The sequence below is a fragment of the Cervus canadensis genome, chromosome 6 (genome assembly GCF_019320065.1).
Source record: "Cervus canadensis isolate Bull #8, Minnesota chromosome 6, ASM1932006v1, whole genome shotgun sequence".
NCBI classification, from domain to species: Eukaryota; Metazoa; Chordata; class Mammalia; order Artiodactyla; family Cervidae; genus Cervus; species Cervus canadensis.
Window position 1 is genome coordinate 3,826,563 of NC_057391.1, and position 22,047 is coordinate 3,848,609.

A 22,047-nucleotide genomic window follows, 5' to 3' on the forward strand; every position below is an offset into this window, starting at 1 on the left:
CTCCTGGGGAACTTAAACTCACAGTTTCTTGATACCGCTGAGAAAAAAAAAGTATTAGATTATCTGACCCCCTCAGTATCGTATATGTTATCAGCATTATCACTTTAAAAGTAATGTAACACTAAAGACATTTTATTTTAAAAAATCACAACTTCGTTTTTGCATATTGATTTATTATTCAGAAGTTTATGTAGCTTCGTAGAACTGAAATAATTTTCATACAACTACAAATTTTGCTTTTTCCCTTTTAATACACTGTAAAGATTTAATTTTTATGATCTTAATAATCATTTTTAAGTGGAGCATTATATTTGCCTCAGGCCATCAGCATGTAAACTTAACATCACTACCCCACAATTGAAGTTAAAAGTTATTACCACTGAGAAAAAAATACAGGACAGAGTAGAAAGGATGAGAGCAGCTATCAATAAAAATTCAAACAATCAAGAGGGATTGGCTGTTTTATCCCTAGTGTTACAGGCCACAGTTCTATGCTCCCAAAGAGTAAACACCAGAGTACAGTTTCCCAGTCAGGGCCTAACCTGAGCTGACATATCTTTCTTATCAAATTCAATAAGATGATGTAAAAATTGACATCAGTGGTCTTCAGTCTCACATGTGCATCCCCCAGGAGATGTTCAAGGGATAGGTGTACACTTAGTTTTAAGGCCACCAGTTTCTGAAATCTTCAATTTGCATCTATAGGATTCCCTAAAATTGATCTGCTGGTAAAGGAATGCAGTAAGGTGTCTCCCTGTTTCCTTTCCCAACTCTTCCACAATAGCCCTATATTTCTCAAATTTCAAAAAGAAAGGCCATAACTTTCACTCACTGAGAATCTTAAAATGGTGCATTGTTCCAAAATGTAAAAACCTCAGGCAACCTCTGTCAGTTCTTAATCAATTTAAAATATTGGACTGGACTAAGAGTATACTTCTAATGACTGGATAACAAATTTTTTTGCAAGCCAGGTGATTGATTTGCAGAGCAAGTAATTGCTTACAGCAAAGTATGACCTTAAGATCACTAAGTGAGTTTATATATTAGAAGTAGTTCAAAGAATTGAGTGACATTGATATGATAACATATCAACACTTGTAAAAACATTTTCTTAGGACTTGTAAAAATTAAAAATTGAGAAAAACATTTGATGCTAAACTCTTATCTCATTTTTATAAGATGCAGTATTTAACAACAATTGTGTGTACTAATTGTAAAAAGTTACATGTTTAGTAATCATAAACATATTTTGTATTATTGGAATACCTCATCATTACTAGTAAATATAATAATTCTCAATCTAGAAAATGGAAATTTAAAATTAAAAGATATTTTCAATGAAGAGAAATATAATAGGATGATCAATAAAATACAAACATAAAAATACATTAAATTAGGATGAACTCTTGAGGGGTGGGGATGTGGAATGGAGTTATAAGTGTGAAAAGAAAAATAAATTACATAAAATGTACTGAAGGTAAAGAAGAGGTCGTATGTTTTGTAAATGGCTGATAACAGGCATAATTGCTATGATAACTAGATTTCATTGGATTCATTTGAAAGAGTTACTTGCTGTGTTGTTTAGTCACTAAGTTGTGTCTACTTGTATTCAACCCTGTGCACTGTAGCCTGCCAGGGTCCTCTGTCCATGGGATTTCCCAGGCAAGAACACAGGAGTAGGTTGCCAGGATCCAGGGGATCTTTCTGACACAGGGATGGAACCATGAGGTCTGCATGACTGGGCGGGTTTTTTACCAGTGAGCACCAGGGAAGCCCGCAATTTCCTCCATATTGGAAAAATAACATTTTAAAGTAGTGACTTTAAAATGTCATTTTTACAATATGCAGGAAATTTCATCCTTTGGAACTGCTTAACATAAGACAAAAAAATTTAAATGTTAACCTAGAAATATGCAAGAGGGTAAATAATATTTCATATATGTGAACAAAAACATCTGATTTATTCATCAACCTCCTACTGGAGGCCTTCTCCCTTTCTAAAGATTTTGGCTGTATTGTTCTTCCAATCTTTGTTTTTAGTTTTTTGTTTTCTTACATAGAGATAACTAAAATTCCTTTTTCTTTTTTGTGGAACGATCTTACATTGTGCTCCTGAACACCCATCTCCTAGGGCACCTTCTATGACTGGAAAGAAAAACTGTTCTGTTGGTTTGCTTGGTTTGGTTTGGACTGCTTTGGTCGCTAAGGTTTTGGACTCTGGTTTAATCAGTAATTACTGTCTTCCTGAAAACTGCAGAATGCTTTTAGGGATTTAACAAGGAGAACCATGGACTCATGGTCAAGGAGCCTGCAGGTGGTACAGGTGAGAACTAGAGTGGAAGAAGGAGGGCAAGGACCAGATGGAGCCTCTGGATAAACCCATTCTGGTAAGTGCCCAGGAGAGGACAGTCAAAAGAGGAAGCACTTGGAGGAGCAGAGTCGAACACCCAGTTTGTCTCTGAGGGGAAGCCTTGTGTCCCTGCGTCCACAGCTCTGACTCACTGGTCTTGCCTGAGACCCAGGACATTACAAGTGCCTCTGAAGGCAACTCCTGGCAAAGCCCCCAAGACACCATAAGCCCAGAGGGGACACCACCCCATCCTGAAAGGGTGATGGAAAGGAACTGGACTAGCAGAGAAGGGGTATTCTTACTACTAGAACAACAAAGATGCTCATGTTGTCTAAGCTGTGTTCTTCTTTTCATATATTGCTTTGGGATAAATTTCCAGGAGTTGGATTATGGAACATCTTTCTGGTTTCTCATACATATTGTATCATTTTCCCAAAGAGTTAGGGCAATCTGCTATATTAGTGGCAGGAGAGTATGCTAAATTCTTAAAGTTCTTGCTAACTTGGTATGTGTAAAATAGTACCTCAAAATTTCCCAAATTTGCCTGGACCTTGTGATTTTGCGGGAGGGGCTCCATATAATCTCCTATAATTAGTAAAGTATTCCTTCCAAAGTTTTCCTTTGAAGATTTTTCAAATATTTCATTCTTGCCGCTCTCTGCTTAAACCAGAAGCCTCAATGAAAGAGTCAGCTTGCACGGTTTTGGTAAACTTTGTTAACTTGGTCTAATTTAGGGAAAAGATAGGATGAATGGCAAAATACTTCTTATTTTTAGTAACTAACTGAACAGTTAATTCAGAAAAGTTTAATTCAGAAAAGTATGAAAGCAACCTACTTAAGTGAATATAAAAGTTACACAAGAATAGTAATGTATATGCTCCCCAAACTATTTAGAAATGCCTGTCTTATAAAAGAAATCTATTTTATTAACAATGATAATTTGTTTTACCAGAGTATTTTGTGGTAAATTAATTCATCATGTCACTTGTTACTGAATCTTATTGTATAGTGTGTTAGATGCTAATGAGTATGATCCCTGCTTTCAAGGAATTCATGGTGGGAGAAATGTGGCAATAAACAGACCAGAGTGAAATAATGTATACAATTGTGAGAGCTCAAAGGACAGAGCCACTAATTCTCCTTGGGCAAATCTGAAAGGAGGCGATGGTTAAACAGGATCTTCAAGGATTAGTGGGAGGAAGCCCAGTCAAAAGGCAATGGGAAAGACCAGAAACCCCATTGAGAAACAGGGAGCTGAAAAAACACAAGAGATGGCCCTTTCTTTCTTTCTTCCCACTTCCTGCCCAGGTAGAGAGTGGAAAACTAGACGACCTTCTGAATGTACAAAGTCTCTACTCCCCACCATGAAGTACATTATAATCCACAGTTTCCTGTTTCTGCAGCTCAACTAGGATTTACTTTCCCCCAGTGCAGTTATCCTCCTAGAGGTTTTAGGAGATGTGTGGCCTGGGGAAAGTGACCTGCTTCAAGCAAGAAGACATCCTTGGGGTACTAGCATTTTAAAAAGGAAACTTGTAAGCTCAGATGAGTCTTAAAACTGTAGAAGTGTGCAGGGCAGGATTCTTTTAGCTGAGAAATTTCCGGACCCCGCCCCCCCCCCCCCCCCCCCCCCCCCGCAGTGTATTTCAGTTGAGCTTCTCTTTACTTCCTTGAACAGTGTAAGAAGAGGAGGCAGCAACTAGGTCACCATATTCTGACAGTTTTCTCTGGGTCGAATTATCTCGAGCTAGAAATCTCACGTTGTTGTAAAAGTGTCTGTTTCTGTGTCATTTCTCTTCCTGAAGTTGTCAGGGCTGTAGCCTTCCAGGAGCAATGAATGAGAAAGATTCCAAAGATTCTTAAGAATCAGCTTCCAGCCCCTGGTAGCCTCCCCACTCACATCCCAACCCATGCCACCTGAGTATTGTTTAGCAGTTTTGGCATAGAAGCTCAAGTTTCTTGAAGAGATGAGGATTCAGTTGATAACTCAGAGCTGGGAATCTGTTCTGAGGATTTGGGTTTTTTTTTTTTAATAGCTTAAAAGAGACTCCCAGGTGTGGGACAGATGAAGGAAGTCAGAGCCATCCCAGATACGAGGCCCATGTCAGCTGCACACTCCTGTCAGCACATTAAGAGCAGCCGGAAAAGAGCCCCATGTGTTGATGACCTTGGCTGCAGCTTCAGTCTGAGTCCTTCCTGAGTCCATTCCCCTGACTAGCTGCCCCTGCCCGTGTGGATGTCTATCCATTTAACCAGAAGTAGCTCCACCTCGCCAGTAATTCCTTGGCCTCGTCCCCAGTTGGCCTGATGAGTCCAGAAATTTTACCATCAACATCTATTCATTTTATCTCATCTTTATCAGTTATGGCAAAGTCTGATGACCACACCTCCTCCAAACTCCTTACAACCACATCTAAGCCATCATAGATGAACAGAATTGGGCCAGGTTTCATTCGGTCTTCATAAAATGGAAAATCCATCTCCACTTGCTGTAGCAAAATGAGCCTCTACATCATTGTTTCTTAGAATGTGGCCCACAGACCTCAGGAATAAGAATCACCAAGGAAAGTTGATTAAAATGAGGCTTCCTGGGCCACACTCTCAGAAATTCAGATTCACTAAGAGTTAAAGTGAAGCACAAGAGTCTGCATTGTAAACAAATCTTAGAAACCACGCTTCCTCTAATCACATCGGTGTCTTCTCAGAAGGACTCACTGGGCAGAAAACCTAAAACCACCATAGAATTCTTTAGCTCAGGCCCAAGCATGCGTCTTTCTGGCTGATGGATCACCCCAGCAATGTCTCAAGAACAGCTTACTGGAGAATTAGCCCAGTGAGTCCCACCCTAAGTGAGGAACCCTGGTGTTGATTCTGCCACCACCCATACTGATATCAGACAGGCCAGGATCTTGTCAGGTACGAGCACATGACACCCCACCCAAGTCTTAGGAGCCACACTTCATTGAAGAGGGAGGAATCGGATGGCTTATAAGCAGCAGTCCATCTAGGTCCCCTACTGCCCCACAACCTGGGTCGGGGGCAGTCCTGCCCTCTGACCCAGCCATGGGGACAGAGCCTCAGACACCACTCCTAGGTTCCTGTTTGCCGCACCCTGAACACCCAAGTGATCCATTGGTGCCTTCCTTCTCACAGGGCCCAGGAGATGAATTTTACTTTCACAGCCTTCACTCCTTTGGCGTGTTCACATCCTGCATCAGTTCCAGACCATTACTTCAAAGCTGCCTTCTCTCAAGCCCTCCATCACCACTCAGGAGACTCTGACCTGGGGAAGGCACGCGGAGCACTGTGTGCAAAGCGTGGGCACTGAGGGCTCCAGTGCTGACCACGGGTTTCCAATTTGTTCGTAAGTTTCCTTTGTTGCTAATTATGCACACGCGTGTGTGTGTGTTTGCTGTGTGCTCAGTTGCTCATTCGTGTCCAACTCTGCAACCCCATGGGCTGTAGCCCACCAAGATCCTCTGTCCACAGGATATTTTTTTGTTGCTAACTAGTACTGTAATTCGGAGAAGGCAATGGCACCCCACTCCAGTGCTCTTGCCTAGAAAATCCCATGGACGGGGGAGCCTGGTAGGCTGCAGTCCATGGGGTCGCTAAGAGTCAGATATGACTGCACGACTTCACTTTCACTTTTCACTTGCATGCATTGGAGAAGGAAATGGCAACCCACTCCAGTGTTCTTGCCTGGAGAATCCCAGGGACGGGGGAGCCTGGTGGGCTGCCGTCTGTGGGGTCGCACAGAGTTGGACACCACTGAAGCGACTTAGCAGCAGCAGCAGCAGTACTGTGATTTGCTGCTACTGACAATACACTATAAAAACTTCCTTGATAGCTACACATGTAGTGTAGACAATACACTAGGCATGTATTTAGTACTTCAGTGTGCAAGGGGTTCTGCAAAAAAGCTTTAGGATTGCTGCTTTATTGTTTTTATAATGAATGCTGTGAGTACTATTACACAGCTGGAGAAAGACAGGGATTGAGAGATTGAATAAGTCAAGAAAAATCACACGGTCAGTTGTGGCAGGTGCATTTGGTATCCAGATAATTTGACTCCAGAACTCAAGTTCTGAATCATGGTGCTACTGCGTTGGCCAAAATGTTCATTTGTTAAGATATTATGGAAACACCCAGAACTTCCCTGGTGGCCCAGTGGTTAAGACTTTGCCTTCCAATGCAGGGAGTGTGTGTTCCATCCCTGGTCAAGGAGATAAGATCCCGCATGTCTCGAGGCCAAAAAAACCAAAACACAAAAAACAGAAGCAGTCACTTCCAGTGAGGTGGATGAAACTAGAGCCTGTTATACAGAGTTAAGTAAGTCAGAAAGAGAAAAACGTATTATACATTAATATTGGACATTAACACATATACAGAGAATCTAGAAAAATGGTACTGATGAACCTGTTTGCAGGGTAAGAACAGAGACGCAGACAAAGAGGACACAACCGGGGAGGAGGGGGTGGAGAAGAATGCAGAGAGTAGCACTGAAACATATACATTACCGTGTGCAAACCAGCTAGTGGGAAGTCACTGTGTAACACAGGGAGCTCACGCCATGCTCTGTGATCACTTGGAGGGGTGGGATGGGAAGGAGGGTGGCAGGGAGGTTCAAGAAGGGGACATGTGTAGACCTCGGGCCGATTCATGTTGTGCGGCAGAAACCAACAAAACATTGTAAAGCAATTATCCTCCAATTAAAAAAAATATAAGCAGTGTTGTAACAAATTCAATAAAAACTTTAAAAAATCAATTTTATGGAAAAACTCCAGTGAACTTTTTGGCCAGCTCAATACATGCCTTCCCCAGGTACTTTCTCAGTAATGCATGTCTTCTTTTCAAGTTGCCACTTGCCCAGCCCCCTGGCTCTCTGGGTCCTGGGACCGAGCTTCTGAACAGAGTTGGTTCCTTCAAGGACTCTGCCTTTCTGGGCCTGCCCCTCTACCACTGCAGAAACACCCATGAGAACAGGCCTCCACCTGGGTCCTGCTCATGGTTTGTATCCCTTAATTGCTTCCCACCTGCCTTTTCAGGCCTGGCCCCAGAACTGGATTTACTGTCCATTTGCAGATAGATTTGCCTTCAGACCTGACATGTGACCGTGTCTCACTGGAACACAGTGGATGGCTCATATGAACTATGGTTTGCACTGGCCCCTTTTATTTTGCTGTTTCTGGCTTCTTTGAGTAAATATCACACCCAGGAAATTCCACTCTCTGAAACATGCCCCCTGTTATAAGCTTCCATGGGGTGTCCATACTAGCTTATGGCCAGGATGTCAGGCCTCAGACAGTGGTTAGTGTATATCCAGAATATGTTTGTGCCCAGATCATTTCAGCCTCAAGGTAAAAAGGGCCTAGGGGTGGCTATAGCCCCAGGGTCTGGATGGCAGACACATGGTAGAGGTACTTGACCTATTCTGTGCCTTGTTACCCATTTACCAAATCTCTCTTGAGCAGCATCGACAGGAACATAGGAAAAATGCAAAAAATAGCTTGTCCAATTTCTATTGTTTTCCATGTGCTCTGGGTGGGGGAGGAAATTAGAGGAAGAGAGAATTTCTACAACAGTTCTCTATGTATTGTTCATGGAGATAGTTTTTCATCAACAAGAATTTGCATGAATGAAGACTTTCAAGAATGAATTCTTCTTAAGAGACAGATGTAGGTCATTTCTAGAAGGTCTTCTAACACCAAAACTCTGCACCCTCCTTGTCTCCAAGCCCTGGTTATCTCTCTGCCACATTTTTATCACGTTAGGAAGTTAGCACATCCTGACAGATGATAAGAGCACGGGCTTTAGGGGCTGACAGTTAAGTTCAACACACATATATTGCCTGCACTAGGTTTCAAGTAAGACAGAATCCGTCTCCTTGTGACCTTATAGTCTGGTGTGGGCAACACTTGAACAGGTAATTTCAACATAATGGGCAAGCTATGATGAAACTACGCAGAGTGCTCCAGAGGCAACCATCACCTACTAACTGTGTGTCCTCGGGCAAATGGCAACCTCTCTCAGAGCTCCAGTGTCTACAAATATGAAACTGAATCAAAGTTCCTATTGCCTAAGGATGGCTCTGAGAACTGAATGTGATAACGTTTGTAAAATACATGACAGTGTTTTACACACAGAGGGCATGCCGTAAATGGTGTCCATTAGGCTGTCGAACAAGGCCAGAACCCAGAGTTCTTGTTCTTTCTGTGCCTGGCTGAGTGTGTCTCGTTCTCCCACTACAAACTGAATTATCACACGACCCTATCACGGTAGTAATTTTAACAATAACCCACTGTAATACTTGCCCTTGTTCACCGGAGAGACTGGACAAGAAATGATGACCATATTAGCACAAATCCACAATTGCAACTTGAAAAACATCTCAAAGAACGTTCTGTGCTCACAGTGGGTCTGGGCCACTGTGAAATGTCTACATTTTTCTACATAATGAAATGTCTACATTATCACTGTAACTTTTTCCTCAGCTTTCCCCTGTCTGCTGCAAATCATTAGACTAAAGATCTTCTCTCTGTTTTGTCTGTAGCAGCCTTCTTGTGGCTTCGTCTAAGGGTCACATTCAGGACAGCCTCGTGTAGAAGAGGTCTCCAAGGTTGTATGCTTTAGAGGCCACTGCCAAAATAACTTCAGAGAGTCATCCATGTACTGGACACTGGTCCTTGATTAGGTCTTAGGGGTCTCTTTTTTGATGTTAACAAGTACGCAAATATATGGCCTTTGGTTGGTTTTTTCCTCCTGACGACATTTGACTATGTTAGAGAAAAGTTGGCTTAAGGACATGCTAGTAGGCTTTACTTATGTATTTATTTATGTATTTTAATTTTATTTATTTATTTTTTCCCATTTATTTTTATTAGTTGGAGGCTAATTACTTTACAATATTGTAGTGGTTTTTGCCATATATTGACATGAATCAGCCATGGATTTACATGTATTCCCCATCCCGATCCCACCTCCCACCTCCCTCTCCACCTGATCCCTCTGGGTCTTCCCAGTGCACCAGGCCCGAGCACTTGTCTCATGCATCCAACCTGGGCTGGTGATCTGTTTCAGCATAGATAATATACATGTTTCAATGCTGTTCTCTCAAAACATCCCACCCTCGCCTTCTCCCACAGAGTCCAAAAGTCTGTTCTGTACATCTGTGTCTCTTTTTCTGTTTTGCATATAGGGTTATCATTACCATCTTTCTAAATTCCATATATATGTGTTAGTATGCTGTAATGTTCTTTATCTTTCTGGCTTACTTCACTCTGTATAATGGGCTCCAGTTTCATCCATCTCATTAGGACTGATTCAAATGAATTCTTTTTAAAGGCTGAGTAATATTCCATGGTGTATATGTACCACAGCTTCCTTATCCATTCATCTGCTGATGGGCATCTAGGTTGCTTCCATGTCCTGGCTATTATAAACAGTGCTGCGATGAACATTGGGGTGCACGTGTCTCTTTCAGGTCTGGTTTCCTTGGTGTGTATGCCCAGAAGTGGGATTGCTGGGTCATATGGCAGTTCTATTTCCAGTTTTTTAAGAAATCTCCACACTGTTTTCCATAGCAGCTGTACTAGTTTGCATTCCCACCAACAGTGTAAGAGGGTTCCCTTTTCTCCACACCCTCTCCAGCATTTATTGCTTGTAGACTTTTGATAGCAGCCATCCTGACTGGCATGTAATGGTACCTCATTGTGGTTTTGATTTGCATTTCTCTGATAATGAGTAATGTTGAGCATCTTTTCATGTGTTTGTTAGCCATCTGTATGTCTTCTTTGGAGAAATGTCTGTTTAGTTCTTTGGTCCATTTTTTGATTGGGTCATTTATTTTTCTGGACTTGAGCTGCAGGAGTTGCTTGTATATTTTTGCAGGATATAAAATTAACACACAGAAATCCCTTGCATTCCTATACACTAACAATGAGAAAACAGAAAGAGAAATTAAGGAAACAATACCATTCACCATTGCAACAAAAAGAATAAAATACTTAGGAGTATATCTACCTAAAGAAACAAAAGACCTATACATAGAAAACTATAAAACACTGATGAAAGAAATCAAAGAGGACACAAACAGATGGAGAAATATACCGTGTTCATGGATTGGAAGAATCAATATTGTCAAAATGGCTATTCTACCCAAAGCAATCTATAGATTCAATGCAATCCCTATCAAGCTACCAACGGTATTTGTCACAGAACTAGAACAAATAATTTCACAATTTGTATGGAAATACAAAAAACCTCAAATAGCCAAAGTAATCTTGAGAAAGAAGAATGGAACTGGAGGAATCAACCTGCCTGACTTCAGGCTCTACTACAAAGCCACAGTCATCAAGACAGTATGGTACTGGCACAAAGACAGAAATATAGATCAATGGAACAAAATAGAAAGCCCAGAGATAAATCCATGAACCTATGGACACCTTATCTTTGACAAAGGAGGCAAGGATATACAATGGAAAAAAGACAACCTCTTTAACAAGTGGTGCTGGGAAAACTGGTCAACCACTTGTAAAAGAATGAAACTAGAACACTTTCTAACACCATACACAAAAATAAACTCAAAATGGATTAAAGATCTAAATGTAAGACCAGAAACTATAAAACTCCTAGAGGAGAACATAGGCAAAACACTCTCTGACATAAATCACAGTAGGATCCTCTATGACCCACCTCCAAGAATATTGGAAATAAAAGCAAAAATAAACAAATGGGACCTAATGAAACTTAAAAGCTTTTGCACAACAAAGGAAACTATAAGTAAGGTGAAAAGACAGCCCTCAGATTGGGAGAAAATAACAGCAAATGAAGCAATAGACAAAGGGTTAATATAAAAAATAGTAGGCTTTATTTAAAGCATTACTGTAAACTTGTTTTCTCAGTTCTTTGATTTCCGCCTATTTCTTCACTGAGAAAGTCATCTATCAGATGACCATTCCTAATGGATGCTCTTTACTCCTAGAAGTCATCATCTTATGAGCTCATGGCTTGGGGGAATGACTGACATAGGTGGTTAATATCATTGTGGTTAAAAATTGGGGTGCCATTTTGTTAGCTTTATAAATGTTTGAATTGTGCTTACTAATATAAATATCATGCATTCCTATGTGTCTGCCATGAATTCCTCAAGATACCTAAAATGCAGTCTACACCAAAAATCAAATTATTACTACAGTAACATTAGTCTAATAATGACCCCTAGTAACCCTTACTCAGAGGGCAGAACCAAGAACCAAGAGAGTAAAACAAAAAGTCAAAGAGAATTATTCTCTGGCTTTCAAGCCTAATGAGTCAGCCAAGCTGAATGTCAAAACTGCTTTGGACTGATAACTCCTTTGTGTTTTCCATTTTCACCCCATTTGAGCCGAAATGCCTGAACTGTTGTCTCGTGCCTGTCCCACCATTGTATCTTAAGAGTGTGTGGGCAAACTACTTGTCTCTATAGTTCCACAGGGCCACAGTTAGAGAGGGAGTGTGCCCTAGAAGCCCCATCAGAACCTGATTTAGATGATTTTTTTTTGGGGGGGGGGGACTTTTGAGTTGATACTTAAAAGGGACAGGACCCTTGGGAAACTTTGGAGCAGGTACAGGTATTTTGCGTGTGAAACATGTGGATTGTTGTGGGGGAGAGGGTGGACTGCAGTAGTCAGAACTCTACCCCAGTGTCTTTCAGTCTTGTATAATCAAATAATCTGCCTCTTTAAGTGCTGGTGGAAACTAAGAATGTGATTATATCCCCATGATTATGTTAAATGTCAAAACAGAGATTGTTCAGCTGGGCCTAATCAAGGAATTACATGAGCTGTGTACAAGCAGAGAATGGTCCCTGGCTGACTGTCCTCTGTCTGACCTCTGTCCTACCTCTGTCCTATAACCAGGAGGAACTGCGTTCTGCTAATAACATAAATGAGCTTGGAAGCAGGTTCTTCCTTGGTCAGGCCTCCAGAAGAGCATGCCACCAGTCAACATTTTGATTTCACCTCTGTGTGGTTCCCAGGAGTGGACCAGCTCTGCTTTCCAGACTTCTGACAAACAAAACTGTGAGCTAATAAATGGGTGTTACTTGAAGATACCAAGTTTATGGTGATTTATCACAGAGCAGTTGGAGAAGACTCTTGAGAGTCCCTTGGATTGCAAGGAGATCCAACCAGTCCATCCTAAAGGAAATCAGTCCTGAATATTCATTGGTAGGACTGATGCTGAAGCTCCAATACTTTGGCCACGTGATGTAAAGAGCTGACTCATTAGAAAAGACCCTGATGCTGGGAAAGATTGAAGGCAGGAGGAGAAGGGGACGACAGAGGATGAGATGGTTGGATGGCATCACTGACTCAATGGACATGAGTTTGAGTAAGCTCTGGGAGTTGGTGATGGACAGGGAAGCCTAGCTGCTGTGGTTCATGGGGTTGCAAAGAGTCAGACATGACTGAGCGACTGAACTGAACTGATCATAGAGCATGAGAAAACAAATACAGTCTCTAAGTATGTGTTGACCATGTACAATGTTAAATATGCCTTTCTGTAACTGAAGTCAATTATTAATTCATATTAATTTCTCATTGTCTTATTAGCTCTGATGACAACAACTAACAACCATATATTGCTTCTTTCAGACTCAATCAGATCACATGTTTCTGTGTCCTTTGAGTTCCCAAGGACTCTAATTCATTATATTTATCATGGTAATGGAACTGAGTGAAATCAGAATTCTGTAGGTGGTAAGTTTCACAAGAGACGTAGATGATAACAGAACATGCATGCACATGCTCAGTTGTGTCTAACTCTTTGCCACCCATGGACTGTAGCCAGCCAGGCTTCCCTGTCCATGGAATTTTCCAGGCAAGAATATTGGAGTGGGTTGCCATTTACATGGCAGGCCAAGAATGATTGATGCAGACAGACAGACGGGTTGACAGGCACTGTAAGTCACATGGGTATGGGAGACAGGCTAGAGGTTAAGGCCAAGAGAAGATGTTTCAGTGATTCAGTATCCAGTCTAAGATATTAGAGAAATGAAGACTCAGGGACATGAGCAAAGAGCCTGCAAAATTAGGACCCAGCCTAAGAAGACACCAAGCTTCAGGCTCTAGACCAGAGGTCCAGGAAGCAAGCTAGCAGAGGAAACATGAGATTAGTCCACTCCCAACTTATCTCGGCATGGTAAGAAGTTATACAGGAAAGGAGGAACCTATGACCCACATAGCTGGGGGATCAACAGATAGACATTTATCAACACGGGTAAAGGTTTTTAAAATGTGGTTCTTCCCTCCTACACTATTGGTGGGAAAGTAAATTAGTGCAGCCACTATGGAAAACAGTATGGAGGTTCCTCAAAAAACTAAAAATAGAATTGCCATATGATCCAGCAATCCCACTCCTGGGCATATATCTAGACAAAATGGCAATTTAAAAACATACATGCACCCCATGTTCATAGAAGCACTATTTACAATAACCAAGCCATGGAAACAAACATCCATCAACAGATGAATAAAGAAGATGTGGTACATGTATACATATATATAAACACAATGGAATACTACTCAGTCATAAGAAAGAATGCAATAATGCCATTTGCAGCAACGTGGATGGACCTAGAAATGACTGTACTAAGTGAAGTCAGAAAGAGAAGGACAAGTACTTTATGATATCACTTACATGTGGAATTCAAAGTATGACACAAATTAACTTATCTATGAAACAGAAAGAGACTCACAGACATAGAGAATAAACTTGGGGTTGCCCAAGGATAAGGAGTGATAAATTGGGAGTTTGGGATTAGCAGATGCAAACTACTATATATAGGATGGATTAAACAATAAGGTCCTACTATATAGCATAGGGAACTATATTCAGTATTCTGTAATAACTTATATGGGAAAATAATTTGAAAAGGAATGATATATGTATATCTGAATTTCTTTGCTGTGCAAGAGAAACTAATACAATATTGCAAATCAACTATACACTGATAAAGTAAATTGTATTTACTTTATTTACCTGCATTAGTAGTAACAGCATCACCTGGGAATTCATTGGAATTACAAATTCTCCAGCCTGGAGACCTAAGGAAACAGAAACTCTTGGAGGTAAGGCTCAGCATCTGATGTGTTAACACAGCCTCTGGTCATTTCGATGCACATTGAAGCATGAGAAGCAGCAGCGGTGCCCTCAGCCTTCCTTCCCACTAGCGAGCATCCTGAAAGCCACAGAACCAAGCCCCCAGCCTAGCTTCCTCTTTCCCCATGAGCCAGCTTCCGCTGTTCTCACAGGAGATCCTCTGTCAGGACACGTGGGAAGGCAGCAACAGTCAAAATGCTGTTCATTTTGCTCTGCAACTTGGATATATCATAAAGCAGATTACTGTTGAGCTGCATATATACCTATTAATTCAAGACAAGTTTGCAATAGATTATAAATTATTATTGTGGGAATAAATCTAAGTTAAATATGTTATAGAAGAGAAGGGAAAAACAAACAGTAACTTAATATAGCCAGGCACAAAAAATGGAAAACCCAGCAATGAGAACGACTTCGGGTAATCCTCACCCTTGAGGATGGGATATCTCACATGAAAAAGATTTTAAAATATAAGTGTTTCAATAGTTCTTCTGAATGAAGAAAATTGTTTTTGATACATAGATGAGATAAGAAAATCTTGAGTTAAAAATCACATATTAGGAGTGAGAGGGAGTGTGACAGAGTTTTGTGCTTATTTAGGGGCAGTAACTGAACATCTACTCCCTTTATCATCCAAGCACTATTTATTTTTATTTCTTTCAGAAATGACAGTTACTAACATGCTTTCATTAAGTGTCTCCTTGACTTTTCCGTGTGAAAATGTATTTTCCAACTTGTAATCCAGAACTTTTTGTCATTATTCCTACCCCTAAGTCTTCATGGTTTATTGTCAGTTTGCAGCTGGCCACATGTTATGAAAATTTTTCTAGAACTGAAACACATCAACTGCAGCTCATCTTAACTTATAATACCATTTCCTGAACAACACTTAAGTTATTCTCATTATCATGGTCTTTTGTAATCATTCGTTAAAGATATGAACAAGAACAGATAGAAAGGGAGAAACCAAGGACAGGTGAAGGTCTTTTTAAAAATAAACACAAGATTTAAAAAAACAAAACAAAACCAACAACTTAGAATGATAGCTGGGATTTGACTGTCAAAAAATAAATGTGAATGAATCAAACAAAGTAGAATATTCCTTCTTTATCTTCTGTCCAGGGATGAAGGAGTATGTGGCTAGCTGGAGACTACACCCTTTCTGAGGAAGTATTTTTCTGCTATTGTTGGGGTACTCCTTCTCTAACTTCCTTACATCAGCCAAAAAGAATTACAGAATCTTCCCAACTTGGACCATTTATAGAAACAACAGGATTTTGCTCTTGTTCCCTTTACATTAAAGTACCATCCCAGGTGGAAGCTTCCCAGGTGGCTCAGCGGTAAAGAATTCACCTGCCAATGCAGGAGACGCAAGAGACGTGGGTTTGATCCCTGGGTCGGGAAGATCCCCTGGAGAAGGAAATGGCAACCCACTCCAGTATTCTTGCCCGGAAAACTCCATAAGCAGAGTAGCCTGGCAGGCTACAGTCCATGGGGCTGCAAAGAGTAGGACACAGCTGAGCACACACACACACACACACACACCATCCCCATACTGATTTTAATTCTGGATTTCAAAATACAGCATTACATATAGTGAAGCACGTGTGCATCTAAGATCATTGCATTTTGAATCGAGATAAAAACAAAAATGACAGCCCCTGACATCCAAAAGTTTACCTTTTCCTCACAGTGAGGCCATGTTATTCTATTAGATGTGGATCTCTCTCACAGAACATCAACCTCAGGCAAGGTTACGCCAAGATCATAATAAAATGAGACCAAATAAGGTCTCTACATAATTTTTTCTAAGTACGAACAGAAATAAAGGCACTGTATTACCTGAAAATGCCAAACATCTCTTTGCTTGGCCAAGATGACTGATTACTACTTATTAGGCCAGTGACAACTCTATCCTCAGTCTAAACTCCCCTCTCTATAGGTAAGATTTGTTGATGCCCAATCATAGAATTGCTCTTGCTTTCTTACATCATATGACCTGGAACAAACCCCCATCTCCTTAGAGTCTCCAAATTACCTAACCCAAGTCCCAATCCTGTAGTACCATCCTAACACCCATTCACTGAGGTGCTCCATCATTCCCCATGATATATGTTCTCCCTCTCTGCACTGAGTAATAAACCCACCTTGTCTAACTAAAGGTGCATTCTTATTTTTGTTCACAAACAACAGAAATGCATTTCTCACCATTTTGGAGACCGGAAGTCTGAGACCTCGGGGCCAGCATGGTTGAGTTCAGGTGAGGGCCCTCTTTCAGGTTGCAGACTGATGACTTCTACAGTGCTCACCTGGTGGAAAGTGGAGTTCCAGGTGCATTCTTGTATGTTATTTTAATTTAAAAAGACAAAAGCCTCTTTATGAGTATGCCTGGGCTTCCCAGGTGGCATTAGTAGTAAAGAACACACTTGCCAATGCAGGAGACATTAGAGACTCAGGTTCGATCCCTGGGTCGGGAAGATCCCCTGGAGGAGGTCATGGCAGCCCACTCCAGTGTTCTTGCCTGGAGAATCCCCATAGATAGGGGAGCCTGGCAGGCTACAGTCCATAGGGTCACACAGAGTCAGACATGACTGAAGTGACTTAGCATGCATGCACAAGGATGCCTATAACCCTTTAATACAAGTTCTGGAGTGGATCTGGATTTAATGATTGATCCAGCAGCGAATCTGATAGCCACTGCTCTGGGCCAACTCAGTTGTTAATTTCTGCCTGTGTGCTCAGTCGTGTCCGATTCTTTGTGACCGCACGGACTATAGCCCACCAGGATGGGATTTTCCAGGCAAGAACACTAGAATGGGTTGCCATTGCCTACTCCAGAGGATCTTCCCAACCCAGAGATGGAACATGAGTCTCCTGAGTCTCCTGTATTGCTAGGTGGATTCTTTACCACTGCACCACCTACAAAGCCCCCGGTTGTTACTTTCACTGCGCTTAACCCCTTGAGAAGTCAAAGAGTATCAGTGATTTGGTCTACATATTATTTATAAGTCTAGATTTGGTCAATTTAGAAATGGTTATTTAAAAAGAGAAAAGAAAACTCTGTATTTTACTAATGATCAAAAGCTAACAAAAATCATACTTAGAAAACTTTGACCAAGCAGATGATAAGACCCTCTATTCTTGAGCACTTACTGTATGCAAATATTATACTAAGTGCTTTGTACACTCTTTAGCTCATCTAAAACTCAATAAATTTGGAATACCTTTGAGTCACAGAATATCCAATTAAAAGTGGTTTAAATAAGGAAGAAAATTACTGTCCACATCACTCTATGATGTTAACACCGACTCCTCTGCTCACCGCCTTCTGGGAGCTCTCCTCAGCGTGTCCATGGCGGCTCTTTAGGATTGCAGGTTGGCTACAGTAGTATCGGGCTTCAGCACAGGAAGTGAAAGTAGATTCCTAGCATTAATTTTTAATAGAGATGAACTGTTCCTCCCCTTGATTTCCCTCTCAGGTTCCATGGGCCAGGACTTGGTCATGCGTCCAGGCCCTTGCTATAAGGGCAGCTGAGAACATGAGCATCTGGAATGTTCAGCTTTAGTGACTGGAGGTGAGCTCTATTGGCATGGAAGAAAGAAGGAGAGGTAGCTATCAGGTAGGAAGCAGTCAGCGTTCTCGGGTGTTATTAATATCACGATTTTACAAAGCAGGAAACCAAAGCTTAAAGAGGTGAAGTAACTTACCAGTAGGTATTCAGCGAGAATATTTAGTGTATGGAATTTCAAAGCATGAACTTTTTAAGGGTTTGGACTCCGAATAAAATGGACCCAGGTTTGCATCTTAGCTGTGCCTCTTGTTTCATCATTTGTAAAAAGAAATTACTGTACCACCTACTTCATTGAACTATGGCAAAGCCTAAACAGGTAATATATTAATATGTGTAAAGTATTGAGCACAATGTCTGGCCTTGTTATCACTGTTGTCTTCGCTGTCAATCATTATTAGCATTATTACTCCATTCCACTGAGGCTGCCACCCACTGGATGAAATTTCTATATCGGGTCAGAGTCGAAGTGCTCCTCTTTCATCTTTCACAATACCAGGTAAATGGAGTTTATACTATGACCATATTCTTACCTGGTTTGTGCCTTTCACTCATCTTAACCCTTCTTAGGAGCATCAACCATGTCTTATTCATCTTTACATCTTCAGGCTCTTGCATATAGTATGTGTTCAATAACAGATTTTGAATGAAGCTGTAGGTGAGGATAGAAATAATTCTATACTGCAACAGTTTGAGAACTGTGAGTCCTATTTCTCAACCTGAGAAAAATCACCATTTCCTAGAAAAACATTTGATTATAAATATCTCATGTTGGAAGGTCAAGGGTCAGCAGTGAATAAAAACCACACATTTTTAAGGAAAAATTTTATTCTCCCCATCTGCCCCCCTACCCACACAAACAAAGGGTTGCCATTGTAAATCTTTCATTTTAAACCCTGATGCTCTTCCATTGATTAAAAGTTACACTCATGTGTCAACAAAATTTCAGCCCACAGTAGTTAGTTATTGAAGTCTCCTGAAAAAAATCCATGTGTCTTATAAATTTAATTTCTTACAAAATTCAGGAAAAAACATTCAAAAACTCAGCAATAAAAGAATTTGGGGATAAAAGGAAAATGCATTTCCATAAATATTTCAAATAGAACCTAACAAAAGAGAAATCTTTACTTCTTAAGACTGAATTCAAGTAAGTTTTCGCGTTGTTCTCTTGTGTCTGAGGGCAGTAAACAGCACAAGAATAGCAACAGAGAGTTGACAACATTCATCCTGAGAGCACAGAGACACACAATGGGAAGCAGGCATTTTGGCGGCAGTCAAGACAGAGCAGACATGTTGTCGTCCTCGTCTGCTCTTGATCCACATCACAATCATGTAATTAGCCTCTTTTTCTTTTTGCTAATTTACAGATGGTTAAGACTGTTTTTTTGGACAGTAAAACTGTAACAGTGGTTGATTTCTCTATTGTTGTTATGTTTTACAAAATGTGTGCAGTCAAGCCACTGGCAAATAATAAAATTAGCCAGTGATTCCTTTTTTTCTAATTTTGCACATCTAACTTTACTATTGTGTTTCTTTCATGTTTTTTTCCCACAAGCCACCATTTTTGAAGCTATGTTTTTATATATCAGCTATTCAATAAAGGAACCATGATTCCAGGACTTTGCAAACTCGCAGTGCCCTTCAGAAAGGCAAATATGCCATAAATAAAGTGGAGGATCACTCAGCATTTATACGCTGTTCTGGATTTCAGGAAATATTTTTCAACTACTGATACACCTCCTATGCCTGCTCTTCCACCACAACCTTGTTATGAAAGCTCATTGTTAAGGATTTCATTAAGAATTAATTACTATAAAATAATACTGCTTCTTACAGAAAATGAGAAATACAACAAAACACAAAGAAAAAATAAAATTAAATACAATCCAACTCTGTAGATGGCGAATGCTAACATTTTGGTTTACTGACTTTTTGTCTTTTTTCAAAGAATACATAATACATACACATTCAACTTTTAAAAACATATTAGAAACATACTAATTAAACTTTTGCTTTTACATTAAAATTATAACTAGAATATTTATGGTAATAAATATTTATGAAAAGAAAAATTTTGACTCACTGAATAGTATTTTAAGATAAAGGTTACCATAATTTAATCAATCCTCCACTAGTATGCATTTACACTATTTCCAATTTTTGTTGTTATGAAAAATACTATACTAAGCATTCTTATATATAATATTTCTACATATCTTTAATTATATTATTGTTTTCAAACATTACTAGAATATGAATTTTTAAGGTTCTTTATATGTATTTAAATTTAAAATGCTTAGTATTAATTTTAGAGACATAACCATAACACAGAGAATCAAGATGCCTGTCCAAGTCCTAAAGTAGAAATTATTGGTGCACTTATACAAGGCCCACTTTAAATCCTTGGCACATAATGCATCCAAAAGCTTGACATTTTTTGTTAAAAGCTCCCAGAATGGTACCCATGTTACTCTTTGGCATAAGATATTGCTAGACAGGAAGACACACGTCTGAGATCTTTATCTTCAAGATACCATATCTTTTTATCATACTAAGTGAAATAAATTAGAGAAAGACAAGTATCATGTGATATCACAGAATCTAAAAAAAAATGATACAAATAAACTTATTTACAAAATGGAAACAGATGCACAAAGAAAACAAACTTATGGTTGCCAGAGGAGGGGGAATGGAGGCATGAATTGCGAGTTTGGGGCTGACAGACACACACGACTGTGCATAAAGCAGAGAAGCAGCGAGGGCCCCTGTAGAGCACGGGAGACTACATTTAATATCTCAATATATTACATAAGCACTAGATAGTTGTTATATATAACTATATGCAATTATTAACAATTATTAATTCTATAATAGTCATATATAACATTTACTATAATTCAATTATATTTCATTATATAATTTAATAATATATACTTTAATTATAATTATTAGTTATATAGTAATTATGTAATTCTTACATAGTTGTACTATTATATATAGATATATAGTATATACTAATATACTATATATACTATATATAACAATTATACTATAATTAATTAGTAATTATAGTAATTATGTTTATTATATAACTATATACTATATCTTAAGATATTAAATATACTATCTCAGAGGTTATTATAAGATATTAAATATAATATCCCATGCTATACAGTAGTCCTTGTTGCTTATCTATTTTATATATAGTAATAGTGTGTACTTACTAACCCGAAACTCTCAATGGAAAAGAGTCTGAAAAGGAATATATATATGTATCTAAATCACTCTGCTGCAGTATGCAAGAAACTAACCGTTGTAAACCAGCAATACTTCAAAAAAAGATATCAAATCTTTGTAAACTAAGCCATATTGTAAGGCAGTCCTAATAAAAGTAATAAAAGGATTTTTGAAGTAATGTACACATGTTTTAATAATATGGTAAAAATTAGTATTTTATACTCATATGAAATATGATAGTATAGGAAAAGAAAATACTTAAAACGAAGAGTGACAAAGGTCCGCAGGACCTGACCGACGCCTCCGAGTAACTGCCTGGAGGCCGCCATCTTTACCCACAGACGGTGGGCCTGGGCCGCGCGCGCCTCACCGCCTGTGAGGTTCGCTTGCGGACAAACGGCAGGACTCCTTCAGACTGAAGCAGTCCCGTGTACGACGACGCTACAGTGACTTTGAGTGGCTAAAAAATGAGCTGGAGCGAGATAGTAGGATTGTAGTACCACCACTCCCTGGGAAAGCCTCGAAGCGGCAGCTCCCTCTCCGAGGAGATGAAGGGATCTTTGAGGAGTCCTTTATTGAAGAAAGGAGGCAGGGCCTGCAATAGTTTATTAACAAAACTGCTGGGCACCCACTGGCTCAGAAGGAACGCTGCCTACACATGTTCCTGCAGGAGGAGGCAATTGACAGGAACTACGTCCCCAGGAAGGTGCGCCAGTAGGAGCCTCTCTCACCACTTGCCTTCTGCTTTCC

At 39.9% G+C, this 22,047-nt stretch overlaps 1 pseudogene; it reads left to right on the forward strand.

Moving 5' to 3' along the window:
* The first annotated feature begins 2,360 nt into the window (after positions 1-2,360).
* Positions 2,361-22,033, forward strand: LOC122444001 (annotated as a pseudogene).
* The last annotated feature ends 14 nt before the right edge of the window (positions 22,034-22,047 follow it).